This window comes from Balaenoptera borealis (genome assembly GCF_965194805.1).
Source record: "Balaenoptera borealis genome assembly, chromosome: 4".
NCBI classification, from domain to species: Eukaryota; Metazoa; Chordata; class Mammalia; order Artiodactyla; family Balaenopteridae; genus Balaenoptera; species Balaenoptera borealis.
The window spans coordinates 127,865,534-127,879,922 of record NC_138861.1 but is presented as its reverse complement, the minus strand read 5'-3'; the positions used below and the strand labels follow the sequence as shown (position 1 = coordinate 127,879,922).

Below are 14,389 nucleotides of genomic sequence, written 5' to 3'. Positions count from 1 at the left end.
CCATATCCTGTTGAGTTTTGCCTTGTGGTTATGGGGATGGAGGAAGAGACAGGTGTATAAATAACCGTTTTGCAAACCGCATTAGGAGAGGGGACCAATTCCTTCACTTATTGCAAATGCATCCGGAATAGACACCCCTAATATATTTATGCTGTTTTAATTTTCTGCACAATTTCAATTGTATAACATTGTTTGCCAGCTTTACATCTGGCTTCAGGTATTCAGTTCAAAAATAGCATAATTTACAAGTCCATTCTGTTTTTAAAAATTATCAAGCCAAGTTCTGCAAATACTTGTAAGCCTGATAAAATTATGAGGAGGGATGGGAGATGCCAAAGAACAGCTTAATATATCGACATTCACAACATAGGTTTTGGTCATGAAATTATTATCCCCACTTGTGTGAAAATATAGTTAAGACTTGAGTTGGACCCTAGAAATATTAGATATTTTTCTTTAAAATGAATTAAGGATTTTTAAAAATTCCTTTTTAAAAACCAAATTATATTATAATGATTTGACAATAGAAATTGGATGATTAGTGCTAGGATTCTAATTTTCATGCTGCTACTAACCTTGTTAGCCACGTAGATTAGGCTTTATCTGTATGGTCCAAAAAGCTATGTGTGGAGCAAGATAATATTTTGCATGATTCTCAATTCCAACATTATGTATATATATAATATATACATAATATATATGTATATATTGTATTATATATATATGTATATATATGAGAGAGAGGGACAGAGAGATAAACAGTCATCATCATCCCTGGCTAATCTATAATTATTCATGAGCATCTGTTATGTGTCTAGAAGTGGAATATGAAGGGAATAAAAGAAGTGGCGGGTACAGTTCTACTTTCTGGTAGAAATTCAAAGGGAAAAGATATTGAGTGTTTTGACTGGTGACTTTTAATAAGTGATCTGACAATCTTCATCAGTGCCACCCAACCCTCCTCAGCCAAACACATCACTCAAAGAAAACCAGGGTCAGACAAAACTTTACCCCTCACTACCCCTGCCGGCCTTCCCAGGTTCCACATAATGAAGTCTACCAGCAGTTCTGGAGCTCTCTCTGATGTTGTTGTATTTTTTTGTAACTGAAAAATTTTGCTGGTTTTGTGTTTCACGTTTCCTCACAGAAGGAAAGATATCTTTATGTAATTCTCTAGTCTCAGAGTGATAAACTTTTTCCATATCTAGAGGAGTAGCCCCCATATAAATGTTTTTGTTGACATAGTATAAGGAATTTTACCCAAAGAATAATTGTATGAATCTTATATGACAAGTGCTTTCTCTGATTCTCTGTGGGTAAATGACCTCTTAATACAAGATTAGGATGTATTAACAAAGACAGGGTACTTGCCAACACAGAGACTCACTCTGCTACCACCACCCTCAGGACGAGTGAGTAATAACTCTAAACTGTCACATATTCCAGAGTAAGGTACATTTCTTTAACAAGGGGGGTCTCTAAATGTAAATGTGATGTACAATTATCAACAATTGGGGAAGATATGGCTGCATTTCTGGAAAAACCAATAGCTTCATCTGAAAAGCTAAATATTATTTCAGATGAGGAGAACAATGTAAAAATTTTAAAGCCATAAAATGTTGATAAAATACATAAAAACTTCTTAAAATAATACTATAAACACCTCAAAAGACCTACATATGAGGAAGACCTAATTACAAAATGCATAGAAAACTACTACAAATCTATTAAAGGCAATTGAAACATGAATAAATAACATGGCCAGATTTTGTAGAAGAAAATAAAAATGATTTTTTAAGCAAAAGACAAGACAGTCAACCTTACACCTAATAAGTATGAATTTATATTTATATTTATAAATTTATATATTTATAAATTTATATTTATATGAATTAATATTAAATCAAAACCCACTTTTTTTCACCTATTAGATTGACAACGTTTTTAATAGCAAAATTGGTAAAAATGTTGGCAGGAGATTTACTGTTTTATTGATGGGAGTGTGAGTTGGTTAAAGCTCTATGGAGAAAAACTTGACAATAGCTATTAAAATTTTAAATGTATATATTCTTTTATACAGCAATTCTACTTTGAGATTTATTCTTATGGTTTATATATCCAATGCGTGTGCAAATATTAACTTCATTAACTGAAGAATTTTTGATACAGCAAAAGACTGGAAGCCTCCTAAATGCCCATATAATCATAAGTTAAATAAATTATGAAACACTGTAATGTGGAGTGCTAAGTCGCCATTAAATGGTAACAAAACAGTTCTATCTATACTATATGGATTGAGCCTTAAAATCTATGGTAAAATGAAAAAAAGACATAGAACAGGATGCATAATATGTGTGCTATTTAAAAAATAATACACACATGTATATGTTAGTATAGGAATACAGCTAGAAGAATACACCAAAACTGATAATATTTATTGCACTTGGGAGCATGGAAAGGAAGAAAAGAGACAGGGAGGAAGATTTCTTTTTTCTCTCTCTATTTTTTCATGCTCCCAGAGTGAATGGGGTTGTGTGAATTAGTATTTACCAACCTTTGAATAGGCTATCATTTATGACACCATTATTATGTAATTTAGAAATCATATTAACACAGATAGTATCATGTCTGTTTTACAGATGAGGAATGAAAGGCTAAGAAAATTTAAATAAGTTGCACAAGGTCAAAAAGGTTGTTGGAGGGAACCCTTGTACACTGTGGGAATGTAAACTGGTATAGCCACTGTGGAGAACAGTATGGAGGTTCCTTAAACAGCTAAAAATAGAACTACCATATGATATGATTCAGCAATCCCACTCCTGGGCATATATCCAGAGAATACCATACTTCGAAAAGATACAGGCACCCCAGTGTTCATTGCAGCACTATTTACAATAGTCAAGACATGGAAGCAACCTAAATGTCCATGGACAGATGAATGGATAAAGATGTGGTACATATATACAATGGAATATTACTCAGCCATAAAAAAGAATGAAATAATGCCATTTGCAGCTACATGGATGGACCTAGAGATTATCATACTAAGTGAAGTAAGTCATACAGAGAAAGACAAATACTATATGATATCACTTATATGTGGAATCTAAAAAAATGGTACAAATGAACTTGTTTACAAAACAGAAATAGACTCACAGACTTAGAAAACACACTTATTGTTTCCAAAGGGCAAAGGTTGAGGGGGAGGGATAAATTAGGAGTTTGGGATTGACATATACACACTGCTATATATAAAATAGATAAATAGCAATATTACAAGATATTCAGTATCTTATATACATAGCATGTGCATATATATATATATATATATATATATATATATCTGAATCACTTTGCTGTACACCTGAAACTAACACAACATTGTAAATCAGCTGTACTTCAATTAAAAAAATAAAGAGGCTGCTTGTTGGAGTCAGAATCAGGAAGCGACTCCTAAAAGCACTGACTAGGAATAGGCACAGCTGTCCTTCATGGCTGGGCCCAGTGTCAGTCTAAGTTTTGTCTTTTAGTTATTGCCACACCTCTTAAAATCCTTAGCATGGTTTTCCCAACCAATGGCACATATTTAACTTTAGTGATATCAAAGGATGAGACCACCACTTAATATCTGGAAACACACACACACACACGCACACACTGCTGAATTTATTGTTAACTAAGGGAGAGCTATGCTGTTTAAATACATCTTCTCTGAGCATAGCATTGAACTGATTCTATACAGGGATTTGGGGGAATATCGAACCAGGGAGTGGGTGGAGTTTCAGAGATGGGTTGATGTCAGCTGTAGAAACATGGTTACTTGGGTAGGACTGTAGTTGATAGATTGGCTTTTAGAAGCTTGTTCATTGGGGTGAGTATATATCTAATTGGCTGACTGTCAAAAGAGAACTGTCACTGATTAGTTGGATTACGGAAGTGTGTTCACCAAAGCGAGTTCACAGTGATTCATTAAAACCAGTTCTGGTGATTATTTGTTGTCATGGCTACAACATAATCAGATTTTTCCTAGGTGTATGGGACCTTAAACATATTTTCTCCATATTATAGGTATTTCTTATTCTGGGTGGCCTACCTAGCTTATCTTCTCATTTCCAAACCATGTCTGCTCCTCAGTGCCGTACGAGTGTGTCTCCTGGGTCACTTAGTATGTAGATACTCATGGTTTATTGCTCTAGTTCACCTTTGTTCATTTTTTTCCTTTCACATAAAGAGTGTATGAAAGAAGCAATGACATTTGGGGGTGTAATATTCTAAAATTGTAACATCAGCCTAATCTTTGTGTAGCCAGAATCCTTGCTGAACCTGGAGAGAATTCAGATTTCCTTGCCTCTATCTGAGGAATTTGTTTACAGGCAATTAGTCATCTATCTACATGGCAGCCTGATGATTTTGGCTGTGGGAGGAAAGGCGAGGTTGGTGCACAGGATCCCTGAGAAAGAACAGAAAACACCAATGAAGGGGTCATTAAAGAGTCAAGTTCACGCTCTCTACACATTTTCTTGAGCACCTATGGAAGAAGCATTGAATGAAGCAATATTTTCATAGAAACCTTTTTCAGATATGCTGAGAAGTAGCACAATAGGTTGACTTAGATCATCCAGGCAGCAGAAATTGATAAATATAGGAGCAGGGCAGTTCACCAGTGCCTTTCTGATTCTTGTAGATTGGTGGCTTTGGGACGCAGGAGACAGCATCCTTGATGATTTCTCACAGGAGGCACCATCAGGAATTGCAGCACTGAGGCCCCTTCAACCAGGTGAGAGACTAAATGTTATTGCCAAGGAGATACCAGGGCAAGAGAGAAAGGCAGAGAAGGTGTTACAAGGTTGTTACAAGGTATTTTATCTTAAAGGAGTTTGAGAGCACAGGTGGCCTCTCACCTGTAGAGGCCTAAGAAGCACCAGGGGGAACACTTTCAAGAAGGCTGGAGACTGTGGGTAAATGGGGACAAGAGCAGATTACTGGTATGATTGTCATTTGTGTCACTGTATTTGTGTAATTATTATTGACTCCCATCTGCATTGATGGCATTGAGTCCTAGGGACACTGAGTTTACATTTATTTAATTCTAATTAAAAAACAGTGTTGATCCTGTTCTGATTTTGACTTTTTGTTGCTTCAAGACTCATAAGAGCTTATCTCTGTTTCTATTCATAGCCAACTTATTCATTCATTCATTTACCTAGTCATTTATTCATTTAGGTTTCAGACATTTAATCAGTGCTTGCAATGATGAAAGGACAGTTTCTACCCTCATAATGTAGTGTTTGTGATCCAGGTGGGCATCAGCAGTCACACTGACAATTATGATATTTTGATGTATGTAATGGAGTTATATGCAGAGTAAAAATGTGCAGAGAAATAGGAGCTCCAATCAGCTGGGCGGAGTCTGGGAAGGCCTCCCACAAAAGTGAAAACTGAGTCATAAAAGAAGATTCGTTGGTTTTTAGATGGTGATGGGGAGGGAGCGCATCCCAGGCAGAGGCACCTGCAAATGCCTATGAGATTTGTCAGGGAACAACAGGTGATTTTAAATCACCTGAGTATTTAGGGTAGAAGTGGAGTGGTGAAAAATGATGTTGGATAGATGTTAAGGACACATGTAATGAAATGATCCAGCTTCTCCTGTCCTCCTTAGCGATATAATTCCCTTGGTAATCCTTGTATAAAGAAAGACATCTGTTTCCATTTTCTTCTTCCTAGAGAGAGGAACAGGATCTCTATACATCACTGCATAGATTAGTACCATGAGTGTTAGCACTTTCTGTGAGACATAAGCCCAAAGGCCAAGGAGAATTGGGGACCTGGAAGACAAGATGCAAAGTATTCTTCCCATGTCATAGGATGTTTTATTGCTGCTGCCGCTTAATGTGAAAAAATGCATTTTTTTTCTTTTTCTTTTCCCTCCGTCCCTCCCTCCTTCCATCTCTCCCTGCCTCTCTCCCTTTCTTTCTGTTTTTTAAAAAAAATTTTATTATTATTATTTTTAATGTGCAGAGTTAGTAAAGAGACATAGAGGTAGTCTACTTCCCTGCAAAGTGTGAATTTACATGTATAGTTGGTTGTCTGCATCTGCTGGTTTTGCACCCGTGGATTCAACAACCAGGGATCAAAAATATTTTTAAAAAATTGTAGAAAGTTCCCAAAAGTGAAACTTGAATTTGCTGCTTGCAGGAAACTATTTACATAGCATTTACATTGTGTTAGATATTATAAGTAATCTAGAGATGATTTAAAGTATATGGGAGAGTATGGGTAGGTTATGTGCAAACATTACACCTTTTATATAAGGCACTTGAGCATCCTTGGTTTTTGGTAATTGAGGGGGATCCTGGAGCCAATTCCACGTGGATACTGAGGGGCAACAGTACATTCTAAATTAGAAAATTATAATTTTGTTTTCTATAACATCGGGCAAGTAAAATGTGTCTGAAATGGTTTTACAGCTCAGAAGAAAGTTACAAATCTAAAATTTTAAAAAAATTATATAGGGAGAGAAAAGAGAATAATGTATGAGAAAAAAGAGATGGTGTATTTGTGTCTCAAGCAACATGGTTAAGTCAGTATTTTTGTGATTCATGTTGGGTGAAGTACACTTTATGAATTATGAACATATTCAGTAATAAGAGACTGATAAATTAGTTTACTATCACAAATGAGTTATTTTCAAAAATATGCATAACTTCAGCTAGGTAAAAGTGGTTTGATCTTATGACATTTTTCTTCTGCAAATTATTTAGTTCTATCAGCAGACCTTGTGAATGTTCCCTTTGTTCTATATATCAGTCTAACTCTTAAATTTCATGAATATCAGGTAAGAAATATACCCTTTTATGCATGTTGCATAGATAATATTCAAATATTTATATAAACAAACATTAATATTTGTTGTGTTTTGAAGAGAATGTTGCTTTTTTTTTAAAAAAAAAATTTAGCTTGAAGCTGACAGTTAAAAGCAACAAGGAAATAAAGGCAGACAATGAACTAGGCCCTAGCTATACAATATATCACCTAATCCTTACACAAATTCTAAATTAGCTGTTGTTTCCTCCATTTCACAGATGAAGATGCCCAGGCTGAAAGAGGTTCAGGGATTTGGCACTGTTAATATAAAATCCAATTATTTGCACTTTAAATAAGATTCAAACGTTCCTGGCTTCAAATCCATGCTCTTTGTAGAATATTATATAAAAGGTTTAAGACTAATGACTCTATTGAGTAAATTAAATGTTTTGTGCCAAATTCAGATAACTTTTCATACTCTCAGAACTTGTTTCCAAAGTAGGCTTATCCTAAAGTATGACTCAGTCATTGTCTTAAGCAGTCATTTCTTCAAGCTGGGGACTGTTTCATTTGCTCAGCTTCACCTTGCTGAGGCTGAAAACTGGTGAGAAGCCTAGAAGCCCCTGAAATAGAAGGATTTCAGGATATCTGAGTAGACCCTGGAGAAGGAAAGAGAAGAGTGCGACACCGTTAACCTTTATGGCCGGTGGGAATGGTGACAAAATAACTATTTCCCCCTCTTCCAACTCCTGAGACACTTGCTGTTTGACTTATCAACTGCTGTCTGATCAGACACACATTTACATTAAAAAAATAATAAATTTATTTATTTATTTTTGGCTGCATTGGGTCTTTGTTGCTGTGCGCGGGCTTTCTCTAGTTGCGGCGAGCGGGGGCTACTCTTCTTTGTGGTGTGAAGGCTTCTCATTGCAGTGGCTTCTCTTGTTGTGGAGCATGGGCTCTAGGCGCGTGGGCTTCAGTAGTTGTGGCACGCGTGCTCAGTAGTTGTGGCTCACGGGCTCTAGAGCGCAGGCTCAGTAGTTGTAGTGCACGGGCTTAGTTGTTCCGCAGCATGTGGGATCTTCCTGGACCAGGGCTCGAACCTGTGTCCCCTGCATTGGCAGGTGGATTCTTAACCACTGCACCACTAGGGAAGCCCCACATTTACATTCTAACTAAAGTTTTCAGCTGTGAGCTAAATGACTTTGGTGCATGGCTCCCAGAAAAGAATTATTAATCAATTCAGTGATTCAGGTACTATTGCCTTGTGTATTTTTACTAGCAGTAGCTATATAAAAATGAAAAACTACTTTTTTAATTCTAGGCTTTTTGTCAAAGAAATGAAGGACATTTTTATTTAAAATTCCCACCTAATAATAAGTTTCATGGAAAGTCCTTTATAAGATCCTCTCCTTGGCCTTGTTTCTTAATCTGGGTACTGTTGACATTCTGCGTTGAAGTCTCTGTTGTGGGTACTGTTCTCTGTGCATTGTAGGATGTGAAGCAGCATCCTTGGGTTCTATACTAGATGCCAGTAGCATCTCCCCCTTCAAGCTGTGACAATCAGAAATGTTTCAAGTATTGGCACAAATCCCCTGAGGGACAACCACATTGAGAACCACTGCCATAGGCCCCTTAAACTTTATTTCCGGTCAGTTGGGGATAGGAAAGAGAAAGGCAGTCTTGAAGATATAGAGGGGAAAAGAAGAAAAAAAAGTGAGATAAATAAATAAAATTACATGAGAGATAGCAGGATTATTCCTAACATACCCAAAGTGAAAACAGTCCAAATGTTCATCAACTGGTAAATGGATAAACAAATTGCGGTATATCCATACAATGGGAATTTAGCAATAAATAGGAATGAACTACCGAGCCATGCAAAATGATTTTGGATTTTGAATGAATTTCAGAAACCCCATGCTTACTGAAAGAAATCAGATACAAAAGACTACATACTCTATGATTCCATTTATATGAAGTTCTAGGAAAGATAGAGCTATAGTGGCAGGAATCAGATGATGAAATGCTTGAAAACTGGGCATGGCGAGAGGGACTGACCTCAGAAGGGCATGAGAAAACTTGTGGTGGTGAAAATGTTCTATGTTTTGAATGTAGTGGTGCTTACATGACTGTGTACATTGCCAACATGCATGAAATGTATCATTAACATAGGTGAATTTTATTGTATGTAAATTATACCTCAGGAAAGCTGTTTAAAAAACAGATGTGAAGACAGAGGAAGAGAATATACTATAGAGGACAGGATGGGGAAGCCATTTTCAGGCTCATCTTTGTAAATAATCTGTGACAGCTGACCTCGTGGAAGTGGATGTGGATGCCAAAGGCTGGAGCTGACTGGAAGGTCTGACTTTGCTTTGGGAAAATCCCCTGGCAGCCTCTATTTTTACACAGCAGCTTGTTCCTAGCAGGGCCGGTCAGAGTTGTCTCAAAGATTATCTGGCAACCCCCAGATCCTTGGGACCTATCATCTAGGAACCCAGAGGCTCCTTTCAGAAGCTATGAATAAATGAGGTAGGAGGTTTAATACTGCTACTAAAGTTCAGCACCTACAATACAGAGTCTGCCAGCAGTGTCTTTTAGACTCTGAGGTGCCTAGCAAGCTTTAGGAATGATCTTTTGGTGCTTGTTCATTAACTAAGCAGATCTTCAATGTTTCTTTCCTCCTCAACCCACTTCGGAAGCTTTTTTTTTTTTTTTTTTTTAAACATCTTTATTGAAGTATAATTGCCTTACAATAGTGTGTTAGCTTCTGCTTTATAACAAAGTGAATCAGTTATACATATACAATATGTTCCCATTTCTCTTCCCTCTTGCATCTCCCTCCCTCCCACCCTCCCCATCCCACCCCTCTAGGTGGTCACAAAGCACCGAGCTGATCTCCCTGTGCTATGCGGCTGCTTCCCACTAGCTATCTATTTTACATTTGATAGTGTATATATGTCCATGACACTCTCTTACCCTGTCACATCTCACCCCACCCCCTCCCCATATCCTCAAGTCCATTCTCTAGTAGGTCTGTGTCTTTATTCCCATCTTGCCACTAGGTTCTTCATGGCCTTTTTTTTTTTTTTTTTCCCTTAGATTCCGTATATATGTGTTAGCATACTGTATTTGTTTTTCTCTTTCTGACTTACTTCACTCTGTATGACAGACTCTAACTCCATCCACCTCATTACAAATACCTCCATTTCATTTCTTTTTATGGCTGAGTAATATTCCATTGTATATATGTGCCACATCTTCTTTATCCATTCGTCTGTCGATGGACATTTAGGTTGCTTCCAGGTCCTGGCTATTGTAAATAGAGCTGCAATGAACATTGTGGTACATGATACTTTTTGACCTATGGTTTTCTCAGGGTATATGCCCAGTAGTGGGATTGCTGGGTCGTATGGTAGTTCTATTTGTAGTTTTTTAAGGAACCTCCATACTGTTCTCCATAGTGGCTGTATCAATTTACATTCCCACCAACAGTGCAGGAGTGTTCCCTTTCCTCCACACCCTCTCCAGCATTTATTGTTTCTAGATTTTTTGATGATGGCCATTCTGACCGGTGTGAGATGATATCTCATTGTAGTTTTGATTTGCATTTCTCTAATGATTAATGATGTTGAGCATTCTTTCATGTGTCTGTAGGCCATCTGTATATCTTCTTTGGAGAAATGTCTATTTAGGTCTTCTGCCCATTTTTGGATTGGGTTGTTCGTTTTTTTGTTATTGAGCTGCATGAGCTGCTTGTAAATCTTGGAGATTAATCCTTTGTCAGTTGCTTCATTTGCAAATATTTTCTCCCATTCTAAGGGTTGTCTTTTGGTCTTGTTTATGGTTTCCTTTGCTGTGCAAAAGCTTTTAAGTTTCATTAGGTCCCATTTGTTTATTTGTGTTCTTATTTCCATTTCTCTGGGAGCTGGGTCAAAAAGAATCTTGCTGTGATGTATGTCATAGAGTGTTCTGCCTATGTTTTCCTCTAAGAGTTTGATAGTGTCTGGCCTTACACTTAGGTCTTTAATCCATTTGGAGTTTATTTTTGTGCATGGTGTCAGGGAGTGTTCTAATTTCATACTTTTACATGTACCTGTCCAATTTTCCCAGCACCACTTATTGAAGAGGCTGTCTTTTCTCCACTGTATATGCTTGCCTCCTTTATCAAAGATAAGGTGACCATATGTGTGTGGGTTTATCTCTGGGCTTTCTATCCTGTTCCATTGATCTATATTTCTGTTTTTGTGCCAGTACCAAACTGTCTTGATTACTGAAGCTTTGTAGTATAGTCTGAAGTCAGGGAGCCTGATTCCCCCAGCTCCATTTTTCGTTCTCAAGATTGCTTTGGCTATTCGGGGTCTTTTGTGTTTCCATACAAATTGTGAAATTTTTTGTTCTAGTTCTGTGAAAAATGCCAGTGGTAGTTTGATAGGGATTGCATTGAATCTGTAGATTGCTTTGGGTAGTAGAGTCATTTTCACAATGTTGATTCTTCCAATCCAGGAACATGGTATATCTCTCCATCTATTTGTATCATCTTTAATTTCTTTCATCAGTGTCTTATAATTTTCTGCATACAGGTCTTTTGTCTCCTTAGGTAGGTTTATTCCTAGATATTTTATTCTTTTTGTTGCAATGGTAAACGGGAGTGTTTTCTTAATTTCACTTTCAGATTTTTCGTCATTAGTGTATAGAAATGCAAGCGATTTCTGTGCATTAATTTTGTATCCTGCTACTTTACCAAATTCATTGATTAGCTCTAGGAGTTTTCTGGTAGCCTCTTTAGGATTCTCTATGTATAGTATCATGTCATCTGCAAATAGTGACAGCTTTACTTCTTCTTTTCCAATTTGGATTCCTTTTATTTCTTTCTCTTCTCTGATTGCTGTGGCTAACACTTCCAAAACTATGTTGAATAATAGTGGTGAGAGTGGGCAACCTTGTCTTGTTCCTGATCTTAGTGGAAGTGGTTTCAGTTTTTCACCATTGAGGACAATGTTGGCTGTGGGTTTGTCATATATAGCCTTTATTATGTTGAGGAAAGTTCCCTCTATGCCTACTTTCTGCAGGGCTTTTATCATAAATGGGTGTTGAATTTTGTCGAAAGCTTTCTCTGCATCTATTGAGATGATCATATGGTTTTTCTCCTTCAGTTTGTTAATATGATGTATCACATTGATTGATTTGCGTATATTGAAGAATCCTTGCATTCCTGGGATAAACCCCACTTGATTATGGTGTATGATCCTTTTAATGTGCTGTTGGATTCTGTTTGCGAGTATTTTGTTGAGGATTTTTGCATCTATGTTCATCAGTGATATTGGCCTGTAGTTTTCTTTCTTTGTGACATCTTTGTCTGGTTTTGGTATCAGGGTGATGGTGGCCTCGTAGAATGAGTTTGGGAGTGTTCCTCCCTCTGCAATATTTTGGAAGAGTTTGAGAAGGATAGGTGTTAGCTCTTCTCTAAATGTTTGATAGAATTCACCTGTGAAGCCATCTGGTCCTGGGCTTTTGTTTGTTGGAAGGTTTTTAATCACAGTTTCAATTTCAGTGCTTGTGATTGGTCTGTTCATATTTTCTATTTCTTCCTGGTTCAGTCTCGGAAGGTTGTGCATTTCTAAGAATCTGTCCATTTCTTCCAGGTTGTCCATTTTATTGGCATAGAGTTCCTTGTAGTAATCTCTCATGATCTTTTGTATTTCTGCAGTGTCAGTGGTTATTTCTCCTTTTTCATTTCTAATTCTATTGATCTGAGTCTTCTCCCTTTTTCTCTTGATGAGTCTGGCTAATGGTTTATCAATTTTGTTTATCTTCTCAAAGAACCAGCTTTTAGTTTCATTGATTTTTGCTATTGTTTCCTTCATTTCTTTTTCATTTATTTCTGACCTGATCTTTATAATTTCTTTCCTTCTGCTGGCTTTGGGGTTTTTTTGTTCTTCTTTCTCTAATTGCTTTAGGTGCAAGGTTAGGTTGTTTATTCGAGATGTTTCCTGTTTCTTGAGGTAGGCTTGTATTGCTATAAACTTCCCTCTTAGCACTGCTTTTGCTGCGTCCCATAGGTTTTGGGTCGTCGTATCTCCATTGTCATTTATTTCTAGGTATTTTTTGATTTCCCCTTTGATTTCTTCAGTAATCACTTCATTATTAAGTAATGTATTGTGTAGCCTCCATGTGTTTGTATTTTTTACAGATCTTTTCCTGTAATTGATATCTAGTCTCATAGCGTTGTGGTCGGAAAAGATACTTGATACGATTTCAATTTTCTTAAATTTACCAAGGTTTGATTTGTGACCCAAGATATGATCTATCCTGGAGAATGTTCCATGAGCACTTGAGAAAAATGTGTATTCTGTTGTTTTTGGGTGGAATGTCCTATAAATATCAATTAAGTCCATCTTGTTTAATGTATCATTTAAAGCTTGTGTTTCCTTATTTATTTTCATTTTGGATGATCTGTCCATTGGTGAAAGTGGGGTGTTAAAGTCCCCTACTATGATTGTGTTGCTGTCGATTTCCCCTTTTATGGCTGTTAGTACTTGCCTTATGTATTGAGGTGCTCCTATGTTGGGTGCATAAATATTTACAATTGTTATACCTTCCTCTTGGATCGATCCCTTGATCATTATATAGTGTCCTTCTTTGTCTCTTGTAATAGTCTTTATTTTAAAGTCTATTTTGTCTGATATGAGAATTGCTACTCCAGCTTTCTTTTGATTTCCATTTGCATGGAATATCTTTTTCCATCCCCTCACTTTCAGTCTGTATGTGTCTCTAGGTCTGAAGTGGGTCTCTTGTAGACAGCATATATATGGGTCTTGTTTTTGTATCCATTCAGCCAGCCTGTGTCTTTTGGTGGGAGCATTTAATCCATTTACATTCAAGGTAATTATCGATATGTATGTTCCTATTCCCATTTTCTTAAATGTTTTGGGTTTGTTATTGTAGGTGTTTTCCTTCTCTTGTGTTTCTTGCCTAGAGAAGTTCCTTTAGCATTTGTTGTAAAGCTGGTTTGGTAGTGCTGAACTCTCTCAGCTTTTGCTTGTCTGTAAAGGTTTTAATTTCTCCATCACATTTGAATGAGATCCTTGCTGGGTAGAGTAGTCTTGGTTGTAGGTTCTTCTCCTTCATGACTTTAAGTATATCCTGCCACTCCCTTCTGGCTTGCAGAGTTTCTGCTGAAAGATCAGATGTTAACCTTATGGGGATTCCCTTGTGTGTTATTTGTTTTTTTTCCCTTGCTGCCTTTAATATGTTTTCCTTATATTTAATTTTTGACAGTTTGATTAATATGTGTCTTGGCGTGTTTCTCCTTGGGTTTATCCTGTATGGGACTCTCTGTGCTTCCAGGACTTGATTAACTATTTCCTTTCCCATATTAGGGAAGTTTTCAACTATAATCTCTTCAAATATTTTCTCAGTCCCTTTCTTTTTCTCTTCTTCTTCTGGGACCCCTATAATTCGAATGTTGGTGCGATTAATGCTGTCCCAGAGGTCTCTGAGACTGTCCTCAGTTCTTTTCATTCTTTTTTCTTTATCCTGCTCTGCAGTAGTTATTTCCACCATTTTATCTTCCAGGTCA

General features: G+C 36.9%; 1 protein-coding gene across 6 annotated transcripts in view; it reads left to right on the top strand.

The window, feature by feature from the left end:
* The window catches only part of LOC309627590 (uncharacterized protein), a 564,483-nt gene that overhangs the window by 249,943 nt on the left and 300,151 nt on the right, over positions 1-14,389 (top strand). For all 6 annotated transcript variants that reach the window (XR_014243827.1, XR_014243828.1, XR_014243829.1 and 3 more), the window contains one exon: positions 4,685-4,777. The gene's annotated coding sequence lies outside the window, so the exon portion shown is untranslated. The remainder of the gene's footprint in view (positions 1-4,684; positions 4,778-14,389) is intronic.